The sequence below is a fragment of the Lepidothrix coronata genome, unplaced genomic scaffold (genome assembly GCF_001604755.1).
Source record: "Lepidothrix coronata isolate B3197 unplaced genomic scaffold, Lepidothrix_coronata-1.0 Scaffold172, whole genome shotgun sequence".
Lineage (NCBI taxonomy): Eukaryota > Metazoa > Chordata > Aves > Passeriformes > Pipridae > Lepidothrix > Lepidothrix coronata.
Window position 1 is genome coordinate 225,284 of NW_016690352.1, and position 14,249 is coordinate 239,532.

At 39.1% G+C, this 14,249-nt stretch overlaps 1 protein-coding gene across 6 annotated transcripts in view; it reads right to left on the reverse strand.

The window, feature by feature from the left end:
* Positions 1–14,249, reverse strand: part of KLF12 (Kruppel like factor 12) — a 245,102-nt gene that overhangs the window by 177,404 nt on the left and 53,449 nt on the right. The gene's annotated exons all lie outside the window — the stretch shown is intronic.

Consider the following 14,249-nt stretch of genomic DNA (forward strand, 5'->3'; position numbering starts at 1 on the left):
ACAAGAAAGCTGGAGAGGGACTTTTCGTAAGTACACACAGCATAGGACAAGGTTTCAAACTAAACAAGGAGAGATTTAGATTAGAATTTAGGAAGAAATTCTTTACCCGGAGGGTGGTGAGGCACTGGAACAGGCTGCCCAGAAAAACTGTGGATGTCCCCTCCCTGGAAGTGTTCAAGGCCAGGTTGGATGGGGATTTGAGCAACCTGACCTAGTAGGTGGTATCCCTGTCCATGGCAGAGAAGTTGGAACTAAATGATATTAAAGGTACCTTCCAACTCAAAGCATTCTATGATTTTACATTAATCTATAAAAGAAAAAGTGTATAGAGATTTAAACACTATATTATAGTTTTGGGAGGCTCATTTAGGTTTAAGAAAATATACACATCCGTTGGTCCAAATTTTTTAAAAAGCCTTGGGGGGGGTGGGTGAGAGCTTCTGATGTCAAAAATTTAAATAACAGTATGCTCTTAAACCTCTTACCAGAATATGTGCATGTATCTGGAAGCAAATGCTACTTACATATGCCTCTTTTAATATTGGGAATGGTGTGAAGTCAAGAACCTAAATCTGCTGTCAGAGTTATTATAAACAATCTGCTGTTATTTTTATATCATTCAAAATAAGGTCATCCTTCAAATAGCAGTAGAGCATCACCTGTCTGATTTTAAACCACATTCCAGTATTTCTTTACTGTTGTATATATAACAACATGACAGGTTTCCAAACACTACACAAACTTTAACACTGAAAACAAGACAAGAAGCTTTCATAAGATCATAACAATAGTCCATTCATATACTGTGCTACTATCATACTAACTAAACACCACGCACTTAAATTTTATTTCCAAGAAAATATTACATTTAATAGAAAAAAAGCAAGTTCCAAATATTTGTGTGAATCATAAAAGGCTGCAAAATCACCACAAACACTGACCTAACTAAATGTAACTAAATAGCGTAGAGGCTGAGAGCATGCTAACTGATGTAGACCATTTGCCCTGTCCCTCATGCATCTTGTAGACTGTCTTTCCCTTTTTTTATTTCATCTCCTTTGGTATTATTTGGATTGCTTCAAAATTTTCATTTCATGAAACAGATCTTCATTATTATCAGGGTTTTTTTCTTTTGATTTGTTTTTAATTAAAGAACAACCTTTGAGTTTCTAGCTGCTCTTTTCTCTGTGCTCATGTCCAAAAATGGGACAACTGGACCAGATTTTCCACATCCTTGACTTTTATGATGTGGTCAACTAACCTGAACAGGAAATTACTTAGTCATCAAGTTTTTTTTAAATTAAATGTCATGTATCCAAAAGCTTCATGGAGTCTCTGTGAGAGGAAGACAGAGTTTGACCTGTAATTGTTTCCAGTTCTCCAGGTTTTCTCATCATTACTCCTCTCTCCATGCACACAGACACACATGGTCCTACAACACAACTTAGCTTCAAGTTACACACCAACGCCAGAGTCCTATTATGTTACAGTGGCTATGGTGACACAGCAAACATGGGTGTGTGTTTCAGAACTGCTAACAAACCACTATCCAACTAGCCACAGCTACAGCTGGTTTTGAATTATTAAATCGTGTCCAACACACCTCCTCATGGTAAAGCTACTTCGTTAGCAATGACAAGTAATTGTGTTTTCTTATTTCCTCTCTTCAGGTCTGCATAAATTAACAAGCACTGAATTTCCAAAATCCTTGCACCATTGGGGTATTCACCTCTCCAGAAGGGTTGTCAGGCTAGAAAAGCCTAAGACTAAGAGCAAACCATTCATCTGAAAATTATGTTTAACTAGTAATTTTGCAAATCTTTGGCCTGATTTTCAGAAGAGTGGAAAAGCTTCAACTTCAGATGAAAGGACTTTGAAATGCATATGAAAAACAGGACCATCCATCCTTACAGATCTAGTGCATCCATTCTGTCACGTGTGTCACCACCATGAAACCAGCTCTGGACTTGGGTTTTCAGTATCTTACTGTGAAAACTCAGTTTCTACTATCAGAAATATGAAAGCAGACATTGAAAGTACAAGCACCTTCCCTTTGCATCAAGCAGATGCAAATTTCTATACTAGAAGAAAATCTAGAAGAAAATCTTCTATACTAGAAGAAAATCTACCCAATGAGACAACTCCACAATATTGCTGATTTAAAATCTTTAGGTCAAAAACGGTCTTTAAGTAACCACTGAACAAAGTGTCTAACAAATAACCAGTTTCAACCAAAGAATGAAATTTAAGTAGCAAACACAGAATTATGTCCACTATCAGCCAAAGACTAACCATTGCCTTAAAATAGTGTTTTCAGATCCCAGGAGTTTATAAAGCTTATGAATGCCACCAAACATTAGACTCCTTCTCCTACAGCAAGAGAAAACCAAATAAATTTCAACACCTAGTCGATTTTGAAAACCTGTCTTGATCAGATTAAATGTCCTGGAAGTCCCACCCTGACCAGCATGCCCATCCACTGGCAGACCTGAGCAAGACTCATGGACCAGAGTAAGGTATACATTTTGAGACAGTCATGCTGAGCATATTCCTAGAAAAATAGAGGCCTCTATGTGCGTAGTTACCCATATCTTTACAAATAGAACATTTTTCAACATATAAACCTGTATTAATTCATTTAAAAAACAAGTCCACACTGGTATCACTTTCATTTCTCTTTTACATACTGATAATTTTAAAGTAAATTCACGTTAATACAGTTACGAATTACTCCTTATGCTATTTTTACCCTTTTCTAATTCAGATAGATATGAGAACATACATTTGGAAAAGACCAACTCATCTGCAAAGTTAAAGTCATTTGCTGAATCAGGATTTATTAACTTTTACCTCTATAAAACAAACCCCTTATTTGAGCATAACCGTGTTTCTTAAAGTATGCACTTTTCTCCTTGAAAGCCCTTAAACCTGCATTTTGACTTCCCTCTCAAAGGGCCTGAGTCACATCAAACTTTCCTGAAGACAGACCATGACTTCTCCCAAACTCACAAAGACCACCCTGACCATCAGGTAAGGCAGGATCACTGAAAGCACAGCTTCAGCACCATTCAGAGATGAAGGAACACAGGTTATCCTCAACACAGGGTTGAGGATAGCTACCTTATTTATAATAATAGTAGACACATACTTGTCCTTTTTCCCTAAGTTCCTGATTCTTGCAAGGAAATTCATAAACTCTATAGAGTGGACATTCTGCAGAAGCTGCAAATAAAATATGCATGAACCACTAGCTACAGATCCACAACAGTCCTTGACATTTAAAATTGATAAGGTACAGAAGATGGTGAAATTCAGTGCAGCCCTGCACTGAATTAGCACATCCCAAACTGTACTTCAAGTGCCTACCTTTCCCGACCTGGGTCTAGTCCCCAGGATCTTTGAAAACTGACTGCCATGTACTACTGTAACTGAAACTAGCCAACACACTTTGCCACAAAGTTGTCTGTAAAAAAAGTTTAAAAATGTTAAATTCCAACACTGTCCCACCAGCAGCCATCACAAGCTGCAAGACGAACCAGGTAATACAGCCTAAAACACATTCAGGTTAGGTTAAATGTAATTGCCACATATTTTATAGACCTCACAGGACCAAAGGATGACTTGCTATGCATTCTGCTACTCACTAAACAACTGCAATCATAAGGGTTATTCCGTGCGCAGCTAAAGTTTTTGCTAGTCTTTGTGATTCAAACAAGGCAGTTACTTGCTTCAAGAGGTCAGCCCTCACCAACATCTTTGTTGCTCTGCAGTAACATCATAACAAAAATACCTTGTTGCTCAAAATAGTTCAGAAAATTAACTTAATGCTTCAACTTCTGGTTTTCACAGATATTTTAACAAAAGAGAAGCAGGAGGCAGAGAGTGGGATGCTTGTTGCTAGGTGATACCTAGCTCTCTTGAACTCCTACAGACTGAAATATTTATCCAGACTCCCACAAAAAATGACATCTAGCATAGAGAAAGGAGACACACGTACTAAAGTACATCATGATTCAAGGTAAGAAGCAGCAGCTCTGCTACGAGCTCAGTCACTAAGGCAGCTAAGATGAGGAGAATGCAGTCTGGGATGGGAGTGATGCAGTTCCTCCTGAACATGTACCCCAATTTCAGCTGAGCCTTATGGGATGATACCTCCAATACATTTATGCCTAACCAGAATGATCTCAATGCCATTGGGATCACAGCAGTGCAAGAAAATGTATCCTTGGCTCACTGACCATATAGCAATGGTTTTGTTCTGTTGCTTGTTTTTTTTCCCCAAAACCATTATACTCTGACAACAGGTTTCCACAGAAAAAAGCATGCAGTTGGCCAAATGCAGATGAACAATTCATTAACCAAACACACAACCTTCACTCCATGTTCCTCCCCCTCCTCACTTCAGAAGGTTTACTCCATGACTAAACTTTCAAGGAGTGCTTACACAGTTCTACAGTAAAGGCTTAGAAGAATAAACATTATTCTTTACAGGGTCTTTTAATGAATTACTCTTAACTGAACAGCTTCAAAGATAAGTCCCAGACCTTCTGAGTCTTCAAGATTAATTCCAAAAACAATTTGTTCTCCCTACAACTTAAGGGACTGGTTTGACAAGAATATTAGATAAAGTTTCAGTGAAAGACGATGTCTTTCAGTAATACCTAAAAAACCCTGCAACTGCATCAATGTACACAAATGAAATTAGAAAGTGTATGTGCATAATGATGCATTGTAAAGTTAGAAAAGGACAGTTGAACTCTGGAGAAGTAGTGGAGTCCTTAAATGATTTAGGTAATAAATCTGTAGTCAGTCTAGAAGAGTGCAATGAATTGCAGGGAGCAGAGGAAAACAGACCAAATCACTGCATCCTCCTTGACTTGCTATTCTAGAAGTAGTAAGCTTTGACACTCAGTTGTCTGGATAGCTCTGAAAGCTTGATACTCCCTTCACAACTCCAGCTTAAACAGAATGGCATTGTTTTTCATTAGATCCAAATAAAACAAATACTGATAAGCACAGTCACACTTCACTTTGGACAGCTTCTCTGACATACGGAAATGTTCATGTTACAGTACACACAGGCGGTACAAGGTCTGCTAGTTTGCCACCTTCTCCTCGCACACAATTCAAACTCACACATTAGAGTTACAATTTTATTTACCAGCCTGTGTACAAAGTCAAAGGACTCAGTAAGCCTGTTGCTGTTACAAGAATTATAACTTTACTATATACACACACATATATACATTTATGTATATATTAATATAAAAACATGCACTTATACAGTCACAAATTTTTGGTGAATTAATTTTTGGTAAATAATAGTCTGAAAGAATCTGCCGAAAGCATACTTTCTAATGTATTATTCAAAGCACAGGCTTTTCAGCCAAGCTGTTAAATGTAACTATGTTTCTGAACCTGTAAAGAACTCCAATTAAAAAAAAGTCATCTTTTCCCCTACAGACTTTATTTTTCCCCTGACCTTCTTCAGCAAAACAGTGTCTATTACTCTCCAGATAATGATTATCCAAGATTCATTCTCAAAGGGGCTTATGAACATCTGAAAGAAATTATAAACCAGTAAAATTTAAAACTAGTTATATCTAATTGCAAGTTGGGATTATGTATGTTGTGTTTCTACATTTTGTTTATACTTCAGATAAAACAAATGTGATTAAATGTACTAAAAGTGAAGTCAAACTGAAAATGAAAAGTAGGGTAACCCCACAGGAAAATTGCTTGTGCTTCAAGTAGGATAAGAGGGAAGAGACTTGCCAGTGAGTCTGCCACATCATCACAGTGGGGAAAGGGATAAAGACCAACCTCTCCAGTAGATCTTCCATCAGGAGACTAGATTGTCACTACAGATGTTGTACAGAAAAAGACAACTGTAAAGGTTTCCTACTCTTATTTTGCCTTGACAATATGGATTAGCATTATCAAATGCTATCACCCACTCCTCCCTACTGGTTTAATGCCTTTACTCAAACAAGTTTTATGTTTAGTCCAGAATCGAGCCAGCTCTTATGGTACACGCAGCAGTACTTACTCTCTCTTCTCAAAGCTGCAATATAATCTTTTACATTCTAACCCATTCAAAAATAAAACAAGGGTTTTCATTTTCTGTTAAGAGGCTGCTGAATCCCAGAGACTGACAGAAGAACAAGTAATCCCTGCACCAGTACACAGTTATAAATGAAATAATCAGAACTTAAGAACCAGTTTCTTTAGGAAGTCAGTGGAGCATCCATTTCCATGTGGACTGTGCATCTGATGTTTCTCTGTGTGATGGCAACCTCCAGACAATCTGATCTAACGGAGGGTGGATGAACACCTAAGGTCTCATGCTACAAAATCCAAAGAAATAAGCTCAACTTCATTGGACACTTGTGCCAAAATCTGCTCTTGGTTAACCCACCGGTAGTGAGCACTGCTATAGTGGTTTAGCCTGCAAGAAAGTCTGAAACTCATGAATGTCTGATTAATGCTACCTTATGTGGCTTAGAATTTTGTAAAGAGTCTCCTCAGAGTTGCCTTCAGAGGGAACACCAGGACAGTGGAAAAATCAGAGCAGGAAGAAAAAAATGTAACACTGTTTATATGTGGTAGCTTATATAAATTCTGGCATGTTTTCTCCTTTTAGACCGTACAAATTGTTATAAAAAAGTTAGAGAACAGCACTAACCACCACCCCACTGTGGACAAAATAACACGCAGCTCTCCCCTTACCACAGTGTCAAGTGCTCTGTGCCAACTTTCACAGCAAAACCACTTAAAGAATAAACAAAAACAGAGAAGTTGTGCCCATTAAACTTCCTTTAAAAAAGGGAACAAAATCATTCCCACGAGCAGCAGAAAAAGTTAACCAAGCTGTAAGTTTATACATCACCGGAAGGTGGTTGTAAAATCAGTGTTGATGTCTCTGCGGCTGGCACAGGTAGCAAGAGCCAACACCTCGTTTCACCAAGCCCAGCCTGGAGATGGCACTCGGAAGTACCCACATGCGCAAATTCCACCTCACTGTGTCAATCAACACAAGACAAGTTAGCAAAAACCCAAACTGCTCAAACAAACCTATTTTGGTCCTCCAACACAGTGGCAACAATAAGCATGACATGGCCTTGACCTCTCTATCTACACAGGCACAGCCTCTACGAGAAGACAGGCTTCCACAATTTACCCCAAAATGGGGAAAAATGAGCAAACAAAACCAAGCAAATGCTGTTCCAAGTTGTGATATGCACTGAAGAAACCCAACCATCCTAATTTCCAGGCTCAGAGTAATGCTTCCAAGAAAAAAGAAAGTTACAATCTGAATGCACCGTGCTCTACATAGTGGGTAGTAATGTTCAGCTCCTACTCCTGCCTTTGCACAACCCACAGCAAATTCCAACACCACATTCACGATAATTTAGACCCCTTCTTTTGCTTTCTATTAAAAACATACCAATAATTTTTTTTTCCAAGAAAACAGCATAGTAACTATCCATGTGAATGCGTAGGTACATATTCAGGCTCTAAAACAGGAGCACTACATGATACCAGTGATGTTATTAATCAGTTTAAGGAGCCTATTTGGCTGGCATCCCACAAATATGGGTTATGAGTGTCTATATTAATGGGAAGGTACACTCTCTTAAATTTATCAATTGACCACAAGTGTTTCAATTAATAATTTTTAATGTCTCTTCTCCTAGCCTATCCTTTCTTGAAAGTGCAGACTGGCATTATTACTAATAACTATCCCTACACATATTGGAGGTAAAAGGCTCAGAAAAGGGAGAAATCCCAAATCTGTCAATACAACATTCCCATCAGGCACTGATCAGCTCGAAACAGTTTTACTATCAAACTCAGCAGCTACAAATCTTTTAGTAATTTGAAATCCAGAGAAAGTCACTGTACTGTACATGGGTTCTTGATGCCTTTTGGAGAAACGAGGAGAGTAAAATTTACCCCAGTACTGTTCCTGGAGAATTTCTACTGAAAACTCTCCATCCCAGCATTTCAAGCTTCCCAATATATTGTAAAGCTCAGCACAAGCCCTGATTAACCCTGGGAAGTGGTACATGTGTTTGGAGATCCACCCAAAACATACCTAGTCATATTCCATCAGCCTTCCTAGGTCTCGCTGTTTCTCTCCTTGTTCTAATAGCCCTCATATTTTTAACAGGAAATTCAGTTGGTCTGGTTATTTTCCTGTCCTTGCTTAGTTAGAAATACATTAGTTTCTCCCCTATCTGACAGCTTCCCCCCATCACTTCGATTTTTTTTTGGTGATGGGGATGGTTGGGGAATAATTCATTGTATTATTTCATGTAATATTCCAAGGGGGGTTTAATCTGCAAATCTGACTACATACTGAACTGCAAAAACTAAAAGTAGTCTGATTTCAAAGGGTAACTTGTAACTTTCCAGTCTCCTACTGAGATGACTGCAGCAGCCTGCAGGACTCGCCATCTGCATGCAGTAAGCCAGTGCCATTTCATTCTGCAGACCAACGTGGACAAACAACCACATTAACCGTGGCTCAGCAATTATTCACATTCACAGCCCAGAAACTATGACCTGAAGAGCAACTTTATCTGCTAAAGTTCTTGCCAGTTGGCAGGTTCATCTCACCTACTGACGGACACCTACACCTGCACTAGCTGCCCTTCATGGCTCTGTAGCTAAAGAAGACAAAGAGGCAATGTAAGGGCCTGAGTCACTGTCACTGCAGCCAGTCCAGCAACTGCTTTTGACCAAAAGGTATTTTAAATAAAACAGTACTTAGTTGTCTGCAAAGTGAAGGGTACTACAAGTTTTAGGAGCTCTGGTTTTTTAAACAAGTCTTGGGTTCCTTTGTTCTCCTGATCAAATGCTCCAAATTCTTAAGACTTAAGAATTAGTCATTTTCAATGGAGTCAGACAGACTTTGAAAAGCATCCCGTTTTTACATGAGCTTGGAGAAAACAAGGAAAAACAAAAAAGTAACCTGAACTGGTTAAACACTATTGTAAGGCAGAAATTGGCGACACCGTCCATGCTAAGCTTCCTCTACACCAAAGATCATCAGTTACATGGACACCACCACAAAAAAATTATTACAAAAATCAGAAATTGAGGATGGTAAGGAAGTCAAATTGCTTGGTTTATTAAACAAGAGACAAAAACACTACAAAGTCCTGCATTTCATGGAAGAACTCACAATTGTAAAGCGCAAGGATTTTTACCCAACTAGGCCAGGCTGCTGATACTGTACTCTGTGTCACCCCAGTGAAACAAATCAACCCCAAATTTATGTTCCCGCCATTCCCATTACAAGCTAGCAACTGGACTCATTGTATTTAATTATCTTTCATGGAAGAGGGTGTAACAATAAATTAACAGATGCCATTAATCAATAATTTAACAACAACAAAGAGATACGAATACCAGAGGCAATTACCAGCGAGGAGAAACTTTTTCTCTCCCCCCCCACCTCCCCAGTCAATATTCCAGGTGTAGCAAAAACAATGTGACAATATGGATGCTATTTTGAATTAAGCTAGCCTCAAAGACTTCTACCCAAGACACACAAAACCATCCTTCCCTGACCACCACGATCCATAACCCATACAAACTGTCCTCTGAGCACCACGCATTACATGAATAACTAGACCCACCACTTCTGAGGATTCAATTCAACAGCTCCTCAACAATCAAAGCTTTTGTTTTTCTATCAATTCCCTTTGATTACTTTTTTGATTTGCAGGTAACACCTGACACGGTACATGACTTTAAATGCTTAACAAAGCGGTTTAACTGGCAATACGAGACACACATTAGCTAAAGATGTATCTGGAGCTATACCTATCTTCAGCTTAATGCAAGGAATACGCTTACTTGGTATTTTGAAATTATGAGGAAGTTCCTAAATTAGATTAACTACTGAAAAATATTTCTGTAATTTGATTATGTAAGATATAGCAAACAGCTTCTGCTATTATAATCATACTGATTTTGAGCAGCTGCCCATCATCTATCATCAACGTCACAAAGTTCCCCCAGCCTTTTCTACCAAATGCTTCCTTTGGTGACACAGTTTCTTCTTTCCATGTTAACCAACACAGAAAGATTGTAGTTATCCAGATCTCAAGCCTCAAGTGTCCTCCCATCTCTCAGGTTCATGATCCCTACAGTCACCCTTAAGACATAGCCACTACCAGTCCCTGCTACCCCTGACACCTGGCCTAGGCATGGAAATGCTCCCCTCCTGACCACTGGACCTCCCTTTGCACATCCCCCACTGCCAGGACATGCTTCTGGTAGGTGAGCTGGCAGCCTCTCCAGCAGTTGCCGCCACGCACACCCCTGCACTGGTGCCACAACTAGCACCTTCAGCCACAGACTTCAGGGGTCTGAGGCTGTTAACCAGACCACCCTCTTTTCACCCCATGGAGTGAGCAATCTCATGTTCCATTGCCTTATATTCAGCAGTTTTAAAAGAGTTTAGAAGTAATAATCTGAAACAAAGCCACGTAGAGCTTGCGAACCCAACACTCCTCTGTCACTTGTCCCACTTACCCTCATCACTTCTCTTACCACAGCCCTCCCTTCATCCCCTTCCTTGAGTTTCCTTTTTGTGCACACCACTCATTCACTGGCACTATTCCAACAGCAATCCTCTCGGTTTCACTGAAACTGCCTCTATTTCTACTAGAAAGATAAATCTTGATTCCATCCTGCTGTTTAATCCACCACTATGAAAGATTTCAAGGTTTTGTTGGTTTTTTTTTAATACAAAAGCTAATTATTTCTTCTATATCAGGAGTTGTACTCCTGATTATTCATTAGATACAAATATTCTCTGGTCTACATATTTTGAGTTTTCAATATCCTGAATTCACTGTTAGCAGCAGAGATAGCTGGTGCTACCTACTCCAAGACACCATCAAAACAGAACTTGTCAAACATGATGTTCTCCTACTGAAAAGGTTCTGTTACCGAAGAGGAAGCAATTATAACAGCATCACCACAGGAGCAAACCTCAGTTAGTAACATCACCACACACAACCAAAGTAATGACAGCAGTCCAGAGGCAAACAGCAAATATCGCTGCATGTTGCACTATTAAGACATTCTGAAAACAGTTTTATTAAAAGTAGAGGTAGCTACAACAGTCTTCGTAATAAACATACAGAATACTGCAAACATCTCACACTTCCACAAATGCAAAAACAAAAAAAGTGGCCAATGTCGTCATCGTAATGATAACTCTACAGGATGCAACTTGATAGGGGTTATCACAATTAAGATTTTGTTAAAATGCCTGTTACAAGTATCTATTTTTAATTAACTGTAATTCAATCCTATTACATGAAACAGGTTATAACTTGATGATTTTCATAAAGCAATGGATTAGAAAAACAAAATAAATGTTAGCCTCTTGGGGGAGGGAGAAGGAAATAAAACCAATTGTAATGTACATGGGAAGAAGGAATACAAGTCAATAAAAATAAAAATCATAGATTTTGGATACACAGATGAAGTTTTATAGATAATAAAAAAAGTAAACCACTGAAAATAAAAGTCCCCTCGGTGTACATTTACAGTTTAAAAAGAACAGAACAAAAATCAGTGTTACAGCCCTGAAGTTGATACATAAAAATATATAAAAGTGAAAACAATGTCTGCTCTACTAGATCCTCCATGGCTTAGTTTCAGAAACAGAGAAAGTAAATTAAAAAAACTCATGCAAATACTTGTACAAAGCCACAGAGGAAATGCGTATCAAAGAGTTAAAACCCAAACTGCTCCCAGTAGGGCCATATTCAGCACAGGTGTATTTATATCCCCTTCCCAGCCCATCAGGCCCTGGTACTCAACCAAAGGTTTACAGCTGGAGAGGGCTAATAGGGGCAGGCTTCTTGCATTTAAAGGCCATTTTCATCAGCTCCATCGCTTTTATTCTTAGTCCTGCTTGTGCATTACCATCAGATTATTTTGCTTTTCCAGCTGCATCTTCCAACCTGACACATGGAGGAAGCCCACCCTTCTCATCTCTCTTTCCTTTATCAACTGACCAAGTGACGATAACGTGAGATCGGTCCAGTGATCCATCCGCCTGTCTGTTTCCACGTCCTGCTGCGCACAGCAGGCACGCTACAATACAAGTGTCAAGCAGTCAAGAAATCTCGACAGGCCTCTAATCTTAAAGGCATCAAATATAGTTAGGTCATCCCCTTCTATGGAAAAAATCTCATGGACTGGGGCCAGCAGTTAAAAGGGCTTTGACAAGTGGAGAAGGATTAGAACAAGCCAGTACCATTTCAAAATGAAAAGCAGAGAGGTCTGGCTTCCTAACAAGCAAATTCACCAAAGAGCCACAAGCTTAACTGGAAACATGCAGTAACTGAACCTGCAGTATGTCAGCAAACACAAAGTAAGCTCTTTCAAACGTACTGAAAGAAATAATGCTGTATTTTCTTCAGTGTTGTTTTTCTTATAAGCATTTGAAAAGAGGCCACAAGGACACGCTATACTGAATGAGTTCAGGAGGAGTGTATTATCTAAATACAGAAGCACATTTGTATTAATACCCAGGGATGATATTCACAAACATCTTCTTACTATCACGTAAATGCCTTCAAAACAAACATCTCTAGGCTGTACCAGCGATGCAGAAGTCTCACAGAAGATGCTCTTCAGAAGTCTCCTGAGGACGAGCGTGCCAGAAGGCGTGACAGCAGTGCCTGTGTGTCTTCTGAGCTTTCTCATACTTTGCACCCAGCACACTCAGATTATCATGGTTTCCGGATTCAGAAAGAGAAGGACAATAAATTCTCAAGATAGAAGGCTGAGAAGACAGTCGTAACATGTTGTCCCCTCCTCTTGATGAGGGCTACAAAGACAAGTGGCTGTGTCAAGTTCTACCTCTTCGGGGCTCAGCTTCCTGCCTCCCGTTTCTCAAGCTAGACCAAGACAAAACACCTCTTCCATAGAAGTGAAGGGCATTAACACTAAATTAAACTAATACTAGACTTCAAACAGCTGGTCAACATTAGCTTGAGCTGAAGCTGCCACCACCCTGGAGGCATTACCCCACAAGACCATGGCATTTCCTGAGCTGTTCTCAAACTGAAAGAACTTAGCAGGAGTGGGTGGCACAGCTAGGAGAGCATGTCCTTTTCCTCCACTCCTGTCAGTGGTGTGCCAGATCAGGATCCTCATCATCTGGCCCTTCTCTGTTTCACAGTTTCATTTTCTCTGTTGTCACCTGAAGAGAAATTGTGAAAACTAGAATAGAGAAAACCTCCAGAGATCACCTAGTCTCTCCCCAGCAATTTGCACCACTATGATTACCTCAAAAAAAATTCCATCTTGATCATATCCATTATACACAGGCTTCAAGAAGAGAATCACTGGACCTGCAAAGAAAAACTGCCTGTAGCACCAAGATTCATCCTAATTCACTCTGAAGACAAAACATCTGCTTTAACTTACCACCAGGACCACAAAAAGAACAAAAATAGTCAGTTTATGCAGGCTGGGAGCACGCCAGAGCTCTGATATTTACTTCAATTGTTCCTAAAAACATCTACAAAGTAAACATTTTTCAACAGAAAATTAGGACTAAACCCCCCACAAAATATGACTAATTACAATACATTCTCTGCCTTTTAAGGATGTTTTTCAGATCAACTACCACAGATGATGTCTGCAAAATTATTTAAAGATGAAAAGCAGTATAAATTATTAAAGTTTTAGCATTCAAGAACGAGAGAAGTTAAGAAAAATATATTTTCATTCCTCAGATAATACAGTAGTCTTTTATATTGAAAAAAAAAAAAAATCCATACAAAATAGCAATCATTCCTCCAGCTTCTTTAAAACAGACTTCTTACACAAGCTTTGTGATCCACGCCCCCCCGAAACAGGAGTGACAAAAGGCAGCTCCTTCATGCAGAAGTCCGTGTTCCCCTGGCTAAATTTATTTTCTCAGAGAGGCAAGGCTATTGCTAACCTTAGTCAGATGAAGTTTCCAGATACCACTGAACTCTCATACTGGCACATCTAGGTCATTACAAAGTCTGTGGAGCTGATGATCTAATTGGTTGTGATCTCTAGTGAAATATAAAAGTCAGTACTTGGTCCATGTATTTTTTCTATTTTAATGCATCTCAACTCAAAGTATGTAAAGACATAATGTAAATTTGTAAGTGTAAATCTGTATGCAGGCTGTATGGTGGCAATGAACAGTAGCGAATGCACTCAAAATAACACTA